The sequence below is a fragment of the Phacochoerus africanus genome, chromosome 1 (assembly GCF_016906955.1).
Source record: "Phacochoerus africanus isolate WHEZ1 chromosome 1, ROS_Pafr_v1, whole genome shotgun sequence".
NCBI classification, from domain to species: Eukaryota; Metazoa; Chordata; class Mammalia; order Artiodactyla; family Suidae; genus Phacochoerus; species Phacochoerus africanus.
Window position 1 is genome coordinate 176,255,824 of NC_062544.1, and position 13,384 is coordinate 176,269,207.

Below are 13,384 nucleotides of genomic sequence, written 5' to 3' on the forward strand. Positions count from 1 at the left end.
TGCAAATAAATGCAAGTTAAAACAATGAACATGTTAAAAATGAGTATACCCAATTCTGGATAGGGTGTTCCAAGAAGTGTATTCTCATATTACTACAAGGTGTGAAAATCAATATAACAGTTTTTAGAATTATAGCACTCTATGTCTTTTGAGGTGTCTGTTAGCAGATTGAAACCAGGAACCTTTCTGGTAGCAAATAGAAATTCAGACCTTTCGATTTCATAATTCTACTTTTAAAAATTCAGAAGCTGAAAAAAAAGGATGAATACAAAGGAAAAATCAAAATAGTTGGTGGGATAATAGTTAATAAATTATGAAGTATTCATTTGCAGGAATAGTATATAACCATTCAAATACTTTTAGGGTTTTTAATGATTTTGTTGTGTAATATAGCAAAGAACCTACAGTTGGATATATGGTATAATCTCAACAATATAAACAGTTATATACAGAAAAGAATGGGTGAAATGCGTCAACAGTGGCACATTTCAGGAGGATGGCATTATGATGGTTGTTATTGTATTTTTATTTTTTAATCTTTCAAAATAATCACATATTGCTTTTTTAATTAGGAAAAGAGTACTCTTAGGATCAAGGCAAGTAATTGTACTTTCTTTTGGGTAAACTTTGAAAAGTTTTCTATAAAGTGCCATATTTTGGTAACATCCTAACCATCAGACTTTTATTTTTTTATTTTTTATTTATTTATTTTTTTGTCTTTTTTTTTTGCCATTTCTTGGGCTGCTGCCGCAGCATATGGAGGTTCCCAGGCTACGGGTCGAATTGGAGCTTTAGCCACCGGCCTACGCCAGAGCCACAGCAACGCGGGATTCGAGCCGCGTCTGCAACCTACACCACAGCTCACGGCAACGCGGATCGTTAACCCACTGAGCAAGGGCAGGGACCGAACCCGCAACCTCATGGTTCCTAGTCGGATTCGTTAACCACTGAGCCACGACGGGAACTCCCAGACTTTTTATTTAGTCTTCTATCAGTAAGAGAAGATTTATAAGCTATAGGCATAAATTAATATAAAATATGAACGACAGTAATTAAAATTACATGGATGAGAGGACTTCCACAAATGTCAAAAACGGTTACCTTTTAGAAGACAGATGTCTTTGACATTTTGAAAAAAAGTCTCAAATCTTTAGTAAACTATCAAGTGACATCAGCTATTTGTCACATTGAGTGGCATTTGGATTGTGCTTTACCCTTTACAATGCATGAACCTTCATTGTCTCACTTTGTTAATCTTCACAACACTCGGAGGCATGGATAATTACTGTTGTCTCCAATTTACCACTAAAAAGCCAGCTCAGGGCTCATGATTCAAATCTGGATCTTCTCATGAGAAATTCCAAGTATACTCCACTGTACTACACAGTTTCGCTACAGTTTTGAAGGATATTGGATTTCTAATCCAATAGGGTCCTGACAAAAAACCAGAATGTAAAATAAATTTTTGTTACACGGTTTTTTAGATTTGAAGCTCTGTTTTAATTTTGGAGAGCGTGGTCCCATCTGGAATTGCTATCCCAGTTAAAGCGGAGACAGTCAGTCATGATTTTCTGACCCATATATATTGTTTGCTGTTTTTTTTTCTTTCTTCTTCCTAAGAGTCTCTCTACCATACAGCAAACAGGTGGCTGAAACACTGTGACATCCAGGGCAGCTGCACCGCACAACTCAAGGGAGTGCAATTTCACATCATAATGTACATGAATGGCATCTTCTGGAATTGTGCAGTGCCCAGCCTGTGTAGCTGTACATGGCCTTGGTGACAGTAGGATGAATCTTGCCTTTCACTGTGGTACTCAGGTCACATAGTGTTTTTATTCTTAAGGATGGTGACCAGCATAGGGGTCTAAATCCTTGTATCCTGAATTTTCCCCACCTAACATGACCATAGGACCCTCCTTGAGTCCTAAGTGATATATGCAGCACAGAGGATACTTTAAGAAAACAAATATTTTGTTATTAACTAAGCTAGAGTTATCTTATCCTAACTAAGTGGTTCTCAACCGTGCGCACATTGGCAGTGTCTGGAGACAGTTTTGGTTATGACATCTGGACACCTGGTGCTTTTGGTATCTGATGGGTGAATAGTCCAGGGATACTGCTAAACATCCAAAGAGCATGAGAAGGTCCCCTCACAATAAAGAATTGACTGGTTCAAAATGTCAAATTCCTTCTTGATGAGTTGGGCCAGTTCATTTGTGAACCCTGGGGATTTTCTTGGCTTTTTCAGTCAGGCTTTGAATAGAATAAGGCTAGGAAGTTCCTATCCCCTAAATCCACACCCTCTTGGGAATTTTCTCTTTCTTCTTAGAAAGAAGCAGAAGTCTTTCCTGACTTTCCTGACTACTGACTTTCCTTCACCTCTTTCCTAAGGTGAAGTTTCCTGAGCCATTTACCTAATACTCTTTCTTTCCTAGAAGTTTTGGTTAAGCCAGTGGTGTGAAGTATTTCCTAGAGCAAGAAGTGCATGGTTGGAATCCCCCAGAGTACAAGAGGGTGTGGGCCTTGAGCACCCTGAGAGTTCTCACTGTGTATCCCTAAACACCTACATGTGTAGGGGGAGATAGAATGTGTCCCTCTAAGGGAATGAGGGTCCTAACCTAAGCAGGCCACTGATGGAGCTTTGAGTTCTCTCATTTTATTTTAAAAATGCCTATGAGTTTGTTTCTACTCTGTAATATCCGCATTAATTTTATACAACTGTTTTAAATTATTAGATAGTTCATTTTGTTTCTCCAAGTCTTCCAAAAAAAATTTAGACTCCATGAACCTGCACATGTTTACCCTGTTGCTCTGCTTATGTGACTATCTCTCCATTGCAGCTCCTCAGGGAACTTGGAAGATATCTACCTTCTTTCCACATTAATGAGAGAACACCTGATAACTCTGGGCTGGACTGTAGAGAGATATGATTCAGCTAAAAAGCTTTTGCCCAAGAAAGACAAATACTGCATGATATCACTTACATGTGAAATCTAAAATAGTTGAACTCATAGAAGCAGTGATTAGGATTGGTGGTTGCCAGGGTATGGGATGGGGAGAGAATAGGGACAATGTTAAAATAGGTAAAAATGTTCAAGTATCCAGGATAAATAAATTCTGGGTATCTGAGGCACAGCATGGAGATTATAGACAACGATGTCACCCTGTATACTTGAAATGTGCTAGGAGAGTAGATCTTAAAATGTCACTACATACACAGAAATGCTAACCATGTGAGGTGATGGATGTGCTAATTAGCTTGATTGTGGTAATCAATTCTCAAAATATATATAAAGCATCACATCATACACCTTAAATACATACAGTTTTTCTTTGTCAATTAAACCTCAGTAGAGCTGGAAATAAAAATTTAAAAAAGAAACACAGAAGAACATTGGAGTGTATATAATGGTGCCCTTCACCCCACAGTGAGGTACCACCCTTCTGTGTACTTATGTCGGTTAAGAAATAATGTCCAAAAAAAAAAAAAAAAGATAGCTTCTGAATCACATGCCTTCTGCCCAGCACTGCAGACTTTCTAGGATGTATTTCATAATGACTCTTGTGACAATTCTCTGCATTATTTGGGGTAATGCTACTCAGATCTTCTTTCTTCTTTCTGACATCTCAGTTGGAGACTGACACTTTGATGACATACTTTGGGTGGGCCCACTGCTGTCATGTAAGAAAATGCCTCTATGTGAATCCAGATGCCTAGATCCTTTTCCTCCAAACATCTGCTTGGCTTGTGTAATGGGAGCTGGATGGTGTTCGCAATCAGCTTAAAAATATGCATGGGTCTGTAAGCTTTTCTCTTCTCAGAAAAGTTAAAGAGGAAATGAATTCAGATTTATGTTAAGTTTTAAGTTAATCTTAAAACTTAGTGTGGGTAAGTCATTTGTTCACAGGGCATCAGTGCAAAATGTCTTTCCAACAGAACACCAAGTAATTACTTCTCTGTAAAGTATATGTTCCCATGGTCCTTATATATGGACAGGCTCTTCTGTTTAAACAGCTATTTCTCTTCTAAATACTCAGGATACAGGGTAGTCTTTGATTAATAACACACCATTTGAGGTTGGTGATTGTACAGAATGATATTTCATTGTACCAATTTTCTAGCCTGGACTAGAGATCATGGAGTCAATGGGAAGTCACATCAGCATTCAATTAAGTTCTTTTTCACTAAAATTCAGTTTGGAATGAACCAAAAGAACTTATCTGAAATTATAAATGACTATGAATACATTAAAAGGATAAAACAAGGCAGTTCTTTGGAAAAGAGCAAAGAATAATTAGTCAAGAATTGTATTAAAATATCAATGAATAGATCTCAAAAATATTATGCTTCTCATTTTCTATGTTCTTTTTTTCCCAGATTTTGTGATTCTTTAATGTCTTTTCAGCTTTAGATGTCATGATTAAAAGAATTGCTTCCTATGTAGTTTCTTCTGATTCTGTGGTGAATCTTTCTTCAGAGACAGTTTAGTCATTCTCCAAACTTATCTTTCTGTTAAGTTTGGCCTCTGAAATCTAACACTGGTCTGAGAAATCTGAATCTTATAAGAATTGTGTTAACTTGACATGTACAACACTTATTCTTTCTTTTTAAAAGTCATTCCTCTGAAAAAGATCCACATTAATTTCCAAGAGTGGACAGTTAGTAGTTGCCTTACTGATGGAGCACAGCTTAAGACCAGATCACTCATCACCTTCCTTCTGCATTTTCAAGCCCCTCCTTCTCTTTCTCCAGAGCTGTCCAAGCAATGGATGTCTGCCCCATGTCTTAGACTTCAAACTTTATAGTTGGAAATGTTGGCTACTACTTTCCCTTCTGTCCATCTAATCCAATTAGCCACCAAGCCCAGTTCTACCCATGAAATATTTTTCTTTTCTTTTTTGTCTTTTTAGGGCCACACATGCAGCATATGGAAGTTCACAGGCTAGGGGTCCAATTAGAGCTGCCAGCCTACACCACAGCCACAGCAACGTGGGATCCAAGGTGTGTCTTCAACGTACACCACAGCTCATGGCAATGTCAGATCCTTAACCCACTGAGCAAGGTCTGAGATCAAACCCAGATCCTAGTCCAGTTTGTTTCCACTGAGCCACTACAGGAACTCCCCATGAAATATTTTTCTAAACAACAATTGTCTTCAAGTCACTTTTCTGAACAGAGAAGATTCAATGCTCCATATTGTTTACAGAAAAAAGATTAAACTCATCAACTGGGCACTGTAGAATCTCCATGTCTTCATCCCAACCTACCTTTGTCCTTGTGTTTAATTTACCCATATGTTTATTTTATACTTCTGGGAAACCAAGTTTATAAGTGTTTCCTGATTATATCTGGTTCTAAATCATACCAATTTCTACCATTATTTTATATTAATTTAAAAAATTATATAGTGACACATGGTGATTTTAGAAAACAAAAAATACAAATGAACAAAATTTAAAAAAATCTATAATTCAAACTCAGAGACAATTACTTCCAACATTTTTTCAGACTTTTTTCTATACATATTCATATGTAAATTTATTACCATATATACCATATGTACTATAACTGTTTCAATAATTATATTTTGAACATAATTCTTTGTTTATACTTCCATATCTTGGCTATCAAATGTATGGATGTTTATCTGATCTTCTATTTGGATCACTTAAGTTATTTTTACATTTTTTTCACAATTAAAAATTTTTTTCCTGCAGACTTTATTGTAGCAAATATTTTGTGTAAATCCTTAGTAGATTTCTTAAGATTAATTCCTACATGATGTTCCTGAACATCTTTAATGTTTACTTACCACTCTTCTTTTTTTTTTTCTTTTTCTGGCCAATGGCATATGGAAGTACCAGGGATTGAGTCCAAGCCACAGCTGTGTAGCCCACAACTGTGGCAGATCCTTTAACCTTCTGCTCTGGGCCAGGGATCAAATCCTCATCTCTGCAGCAATCCAAGCTGCTGAAGTCAGATTTTTAACCCAATGTGCCACGATGAGAACCCCCTCACTTTTATTTTCTAAACGTAATAATTTTTATTTTTCTTCTTTGGACCCAATTCAGCTTCTTTCTGTTTTTATTAATGTTTGAAGATTAAACTCAAAACTATTAATCTAAGAAGAGAGCAGACCAGAGCTAAGGACAGCGTAGAGATGACTTTCTGGCCCTTACAGTTCGTAATGCTTTTTATCTCCAACCAGAATTACATGAGCTGTTAAGAAAAAAAACTTGCTTGCAAAATGGTTTATGTCCAGTTGGCTCCTGTGCCCTCATCTCTGACTGAATCACCTCAGTCTCTTTATAGCGCTGTTGATTGAGTTTAAGCTTTGTTATTGTGATATAAACTTTGTAAGTTTAGGTTTGCCTGACTAGCTGCCAGAGGCTGTTTTTTTTAAGGGCACTTAGTTTATTATTCAGGTAATCCATCAATAAATGGCTGTTCACCTATTCTCTTCTACTTAATTAAAAAAACATTTATTGAATCCTATTGTACAGGTGGCTCTCTGCTAGGCTCTGGGGCACAGCAACAACCAGGTCAGGCTCTCCTGAGAGGCTTAAGGCCTAGTAGGGGAGGCTGACATGTACACACCTAGATTCCTTCACTGCCTCATGTGCAGCAGTAGAAGCATATGCAAGGTTGTGGAGATAGTACCTCTTCAGCAAGGGGCCAGGGAAGGCAGCCTGGAAGAGGTGACAGCTGAGTTTTTTTTTTTTTTTTTTTGAGGATAAACAGAAATTCCTTTTTTTGGTTTATAGTGAGAAGGGTGGGGAAGAGAGGAAAGAGAGCAGTATTTTTAAACACAAGGGAGCCTAAAGCAATGTGGTGTAATTAGAAAACCATATGGAGGGTGGTTTTACTGGGGAAAATGCTATGGAGAGGGAGAGTTTGTGACAAGGCTTAGAGGAGGACAGTGGCCAGATCATGAATGGCCTTGTGCTATTATGTGCTTGGATTTGATTTGAGGCATTGGTAACTTTATGAGACTGTTGTTTTAGAAAGGTGTATCAGAGAGCAACACAGTGCCCCGATTTCAGATGAGAAATATAGGGAATGAAAAGACTAGTTAGGCGATAATAATAATTACCCACAAGAAATGAAGGGATCTGGGGACAGGGGAGTGATTATGGTAGAAAAGCACAGATGCTCATGGCAGGCAGGCCGAGGGCTTGAATGGGCACAGCACTGAGGCAGGACTTGAAAAAACAGGTCAGAGTGGTTGAATGATTCAGGGGAGTTCAGGGGGGAAACCAAAATTGAGAGCCAGTGATTCTAAAAGAGGCATCAACAGGACAAAGTGGAGTTGAGGGCAGAAGCCACATGAGATACAACAGATTGGGCCCTGGGAATGCCAGAGAATATCCTAGAGTTTAACACCAATGAATTTTTTAAATAGAGCATGCAAAAATCATCTACAGAAATATCCATAAATAGACCACAAAGCAAAATTTTCCTCCAACCTGAAAATCTGTAAAATTGCAGCAAAAGAGAAGTCCTTGAAAAATAAATATTGACGGCCTGCGGCTCCAGCGACTGCCAGGAATGGCAGAATTTAGTGCCATTTGGAAGCTTTTCAAACATTGTTCCCTGTTGCACGCTGAATCAAGTAAAGTTGTACTCCACAAATGTTCAGAAAGAAGGACAGGGATCACCAACTCTCAAAATGGAAAAAGTACCATCATTTGATGAAACTGCAGAAAATATTGGTGCAGAATTGAAAGCTCCACTTCTTAAGCAAGAACCTCTCCAAGTAAGAGTCAAAGCAGTCCTTAAAAAGAGGGAATATGGACCAAAATACACTCAGAATAATTTCATCACTGGAGTCAGAGCAATGAATGAGTTCTGCCTCAAATCCAGCGATCTAGAACAGCTTCGAAAAATCAGACGACGAAGTCCTCATGAAGATACTGAGTCCTTTACTGTATACTTGAGATCAGATGTGGAGGCAAAATCTTTGGAAGTTTGGGGAAGCCCTGAAGCTCTTGCCAGAGAGAAAAAAATTCGTAAAGAAGCAGAAATAGAATATAGAGAAAGGTTATTTCGAAACCAAAAAATATTGAGAGAATACAGAGACTTTCTGGGAAATACTAAGCCACGCTCTCGAGCGACATCAATTTTTTTTAAGGGGCCAGGAAAAGTGGTGATTGTTGCCATTTGCATCAATGGATTAAACTGCTTCTTCAAATTCCTTGCCTGGATTTATACAGGTTCAGCAAGTATGTTCTCAGAAGCTGTATATTCTTTATCTGATACTTGTAATCAGGGCTTTCTAGCATTGGGCATCAGAAAGTCTGTTCAAACACCAGATCCTACTCATCCGTATGGATTTTCGAATATGTGCTATATTGCTTCACTAATTAGTGGTGTTGGTATTTTCATGATGGGTGCAGGATTATCTTGGTATCATGGAATCATGGGATTGCTTGATCCTCAACCAATAGAATCTCTTCTATGGGCATATTGTATTTTAGTGGGATCATTGATATCTGAAGGAGCAAAACTTCTTGTTGCTATAAATGAGCTTCATAGGAGTGCTCGGGCCAAAGGAATGTCATTTTACAAGTATGTAATGGAAAGTCGTGATCCTAGTACGAATGTTATTTTATTGGAAGATACTGCAGCAGTGTTGGGAGTGATAATAGTAGCCACTTGTATGGGCCTTACTTCTATAACAGGCAACCCACTGTATGACAAGCCTAGGTTCTTTGGGTGTGGGCACATTATTAGGCGTGGTCTCAGTATTCCTCATCTACACTAACACAAAAGCCCTCTTAGGGCAATCCATCTAGCCAGACCAAGTATAGCAGCTTACTGAACTTCTGGAGAACGACCCATCAGTAAGGGCAATTCATGATGTTAAAGCCACAGATCTGGGATTAGGGAAAGTAAGATTTAAGGCAGAAGTAGATTTTGATGGACAAGTTGTTACAAGATCATATTTGGAAAAACAAGATTTGACCAGATGCTACAAGAAATTCAAGAAGTGAAAACTCCTGAAGAACTAGAGACCTTTATGCTTAAACATGGAGAAAATATTATTGATACTTTAGGAGCTGAAGTAGACAGACTTGAGAAGGAACTGAAAAAACGAAATCCTGAAGTTCGACATGTAGATTTGGAAATACTACAGCCTTGATGGAATGAATCACCTTTGAAGGAGCTTGGAAACAAGTTTGCCGAGACTACTATCCCACAATGAAGGAGTCAACGCCATTCAGAAGCTGGTTTTTGTTTTTCGCTTTTTTTTAAATGGAGGAAATATTTATATAAAGAGCAATTCATCAGGCCACACAACTAAAATAACTTCTTACTTCTATGAGATATATTTCAAGTTGAATCAGTTTGGAAATCATGTTTTTATGTTCCACCAGGAAATAATTAGTTATTTAAATTGTTCATAGTTTCTCATTTTAGCCGTCAGTGTGTATCGTACCTTGCAATCATGTTTCCTTTCTTCACACAGGTAAAAATAAGGGTGTCCATAGATTATGCCTTTTAATTTGGTTCCCGCTGAAGATTTCACTCCATCAAAACCTGTCAATCTTGAACATTCTGGCTAAATCGTAGTTTGTGGTTTTTAAAACATTCACTCCGTTTCGAAGTCTGTCTTTCCTTCCAGAATGTGGAGATGATTTTTACAAACCTCATAATTTTGCCCGGAGCACTAGGAGGAGCACTCTCCTAACCTTGTTATCCATAACCGTTCATTACAGAAGGGGCTGTTACTGAACCAAAGGAGGACATTTCAGTACACTCTTAGAAGTCATCAGTATTGGCCATTTTGTAAAATGTCTTTTCTCTCCTTTGCTTTTCTTCCTTATTCAGTTTAATTTTTCTAATAATAGGAAATAGAAAATAAGCCTAGATATTTCCATGGACCAGTATGATGACTGTTTTTTTTTTTTTTTTGGTTTTGTTTTTTAACTGGCTTCAGTGCTGTAATGTGTATTTACATTTATAAGCATTTTAACATTCTGTAAAATGGACTAGAAATATTTATAATTTACAGACAGGACAGCATTTTATTTTTAATTTATTTTAAAAGAGGCACTACTTATGTAAATTTGAACTATGGAATCTTTCTTGCTTTAAGAGAAAGGTAGAGAAGTAAAATTCTCATGCAGAAACTTGTGGCCATGACTTTGTATACTATCATAGTCAATAGTGTGTCTGTAACGTGAGTTTCTTCCAGTTACAAATGGGCATTTAGCATAATGTATGATCATAACATTATGTAAGTAGCTTTCTAATGATCATAAGGTATCAAGGTGAAAAAACATGCAATTCAGTAATTGAAAGTTTAGTGCAGAACTACAGCTGTGTCTCCATTCATCAAAACAATTCATATGCACTTTAAATTGTTCAGGTGCCAGAGAGCACTGTCCATGCAGGAGTGGTGGCCGGGTGGATAATCTCTTGGCTGCATAATGGTGTGCTTAAGGACCTAGGTCAGTGTCATAATGACTTACTTGGATTGAAGTTAATGAATTATAGCAAATTGTAATGCTGGAAACAAAATAAACATTTGATTAAAGGGTTAAAATAAATAAATAAATATTGAATTGATTTCACGGTAATTTTGATCTTGATGTGAAATCTCATTTAGAATGAAATATTCAAATATCCCGGGCAACTCTAATAGGTACTGAACACTTATCCTAGTTTCTGGCTTCTTTGGATCTCTAATGGGAAGGACTTTGGTATACTTGTCTATATTATTTCCTGGATAAGGAGGCAATAGATGAAAACCACTGTCTAATTGCTAACATTTGCCAGTTTCCCTTTACTTCTCCCTGGGTATCATTAGCCTTCTTTAATTTGGGTTGTGTTCTAGTTATGTAATGGTGTGTAAACAAACCGGCTTAGCTGCTTAGGGAGTTCCCCTTGTGGCTCAGTGGTAATGAATACAACTAGTATTTCTGAGGATGCAGGTTCGGTCCCTGGCATCTCTGTAAACTGTGGTGTAGGTCGAAGCAGACGCGGCTCAGATCCCATGTTGCTGTGTGGCCTAAGTCAGCAGCTGAAACTCCAATTTGACTCCTAGCCCAGAACTTCTATATGCCACATGAGTGGCCCTAAAAAAACAAACAAACAAAAAACCCCAGAAGCTTAAAACAACAACTGTATTTTGTTTATGAGTCTGTAACTTAGTCAGGTCTTGGCTGGGGCAGCTGGTCTCTTTTATGTCAGCTTTGGCAGAGGCATGGAATTGTCTGAAGGCTCTCCAATGGCATGTCTGGCAGAAGACTTAAACAGATGGGTCTGGAACAACTGGAGTTCCATGGTCATCACACTATTTCTGTGTGATCTCTCCAGTATGGTGGCTTAAGGTAGCCAGACTTCTTTCATATGTTGGTGGAGGTGTGGAGAGAGGAAGACAGAGCATGAGAGCAAGAGCCAGGAGAGAGCCATACTGCCTTTTCTAACCTGCCTTGGAAGATAGTATCTTTCTTGCTACATTAAAATTATTAGAAATGAGTCACTAATGCCAGCCCATATACAAGGGAGGAGAATTAGATTCCACTTTCTATAGGCATGTCAAATAATTTGTTTTAAACCAACACAATCTAAATGAGGGATAGTTTGCTGGAGAGGAGAGGAGATCTACTATTGCTGGTATAGTTTGTTTGTAGACCCTTTATTTTGGAGATTATTACCAAAGACCTTTTTTGGTTCCTCCCAAACCCTATTTGGATTCCACCTAAGCCAACCTTCCCAACTTCAGGGCTCTATGACTTCTGATGGCTCCCAAGCAGCATAATGGAAAGAGCAGGTGTTCAGAGTAAGGAAGATGTGATTAGGAATCTCCTGGTCTCAGATGTTCTACTGACTTGCTGTGATTGCCTTGTGACTCAAAGAAGTTTCCCAGTGAGTGGGGGTGTTTGGTTTAGACCACCAATAGCATGATTTTTTCCTTTGGTTAAAAACGGCCGTAAGATTTATGTGTAGAATAATTAACCAATTTTCCTTAGCTCTTCTTACATGAAAAATGCTATGCTGGGCTCTGTGGAAGCGCCAAAGACTGGCCTAGGAGCAGTAGAGGCTTGTTCTTGTCAATAACTTGTGGGCAGGCTATGCAGACAGAAGCCAACAGCATTACTGTCCTTAGACCTGGGCAAGTTCAGCTCCCCATGCCATCCACAACCCCTTCCTCCAGTCCCCACTGACTCCAGGGCTCCTATGTTTTTTAAAATGTTATTTTATTGAAGTATAGTTGATTTACAATGCTGTGTTAATTTCTGATATATAGCAAAGTGATTCACTTGTACATAAACATAAATTTTTTGTATTTTTTCCATTATGGTTTATCACAGGATATTGAATAAAATTCCCTGGGCTACACAGTAGGAACTTGCTACTTATAGATTCTATATATAGTAGTTTACACCTGTTAATCCCAAACTCTCAGTCTACCTCTCTCCTACTTCCTCTCCCCCTTGGCAACCACATGTCTGCTCTGTATGTCTGTGAGTCTGTTTATGTTTCATAGATAAATTCATTTGTGTCATTTTTTTAAAGTTTTAATTGAAGTGTAGTTGATTTACAATGTTGTGATAATTTATGCTCTACAACAAAGTGGTTCATTTATACATATACACACATCCTTTCTTTATCAGATTCTTTTCCCACATATATTATCACAGAATATTAGTTAGAGTTCTCTGAGCTATACAGCAGTTCCCATTGATCAATTATTCCATACACCAAAGTGTGCATATGTCAGTCCCAAACCTCAGATTCATTTCTTCCCCTACCTGTCCCCTTTGGTAACCATAAGTTTGTCTTCAAAGTCTATGAGTCAGTTTCATTTGTGTCCTTTTTTTAGATTCCACATATAAGTGATATCATATGATGTTTGTCTTTCTCTGCTGACTTACTTCACTTAGTACGATAATCTCTAGGTCTATCCATGTTGCTGCTAATGGCATTATTTCATTCTTTTTATGACTTAGTGATATTCCATTGTGTGTGTTTGCGTGCATATATATATATGTATATACATGTATATATATACACAAACACCATATCTTTTTAATTTAATTTTTTATTTTTTGTTATTATTTTCTTAATAGTTATTTCTCCAATACATTTTTTTTCTACTGTACAGCATGGTGACCCAGTTACCATACATGTATACATTCTATTTTTGTACATTATCATACTCCATCATAAATGACTAGACATAGTTCCCAGTGCTACACAGCAGGATCTCGTTGCTAATCCATTCCAAAGGCAAGAGTTTGTATCTGTTAACCCCAAGCTCCCCAACCACCCCACTCCCACCCCTTCTCCCTTGGCAAGCACAAGTCTATTCTCCAAGTCCATGATTTTCTTTTCTGTGGAAAGGTTCATTTGTGCTGTATATTAGATTCC

The 13,384-nt window shown here is 37.8% G+C and overlaps 1 pseudogene; it reads left to right on the forward strand.

Annotated features, from left to right (window-relative positions):
* Nucleotides 1-7,520: 7,520 nt before the first annotated feature.
* On the forward strand, nt 7,521-9,257 carry LOC125110801 (zinc transporter 9-like; annotated as a pseudogene).
* Nucleotides 9,258-13,384: the final 4,127 nt, after the last annotated feature.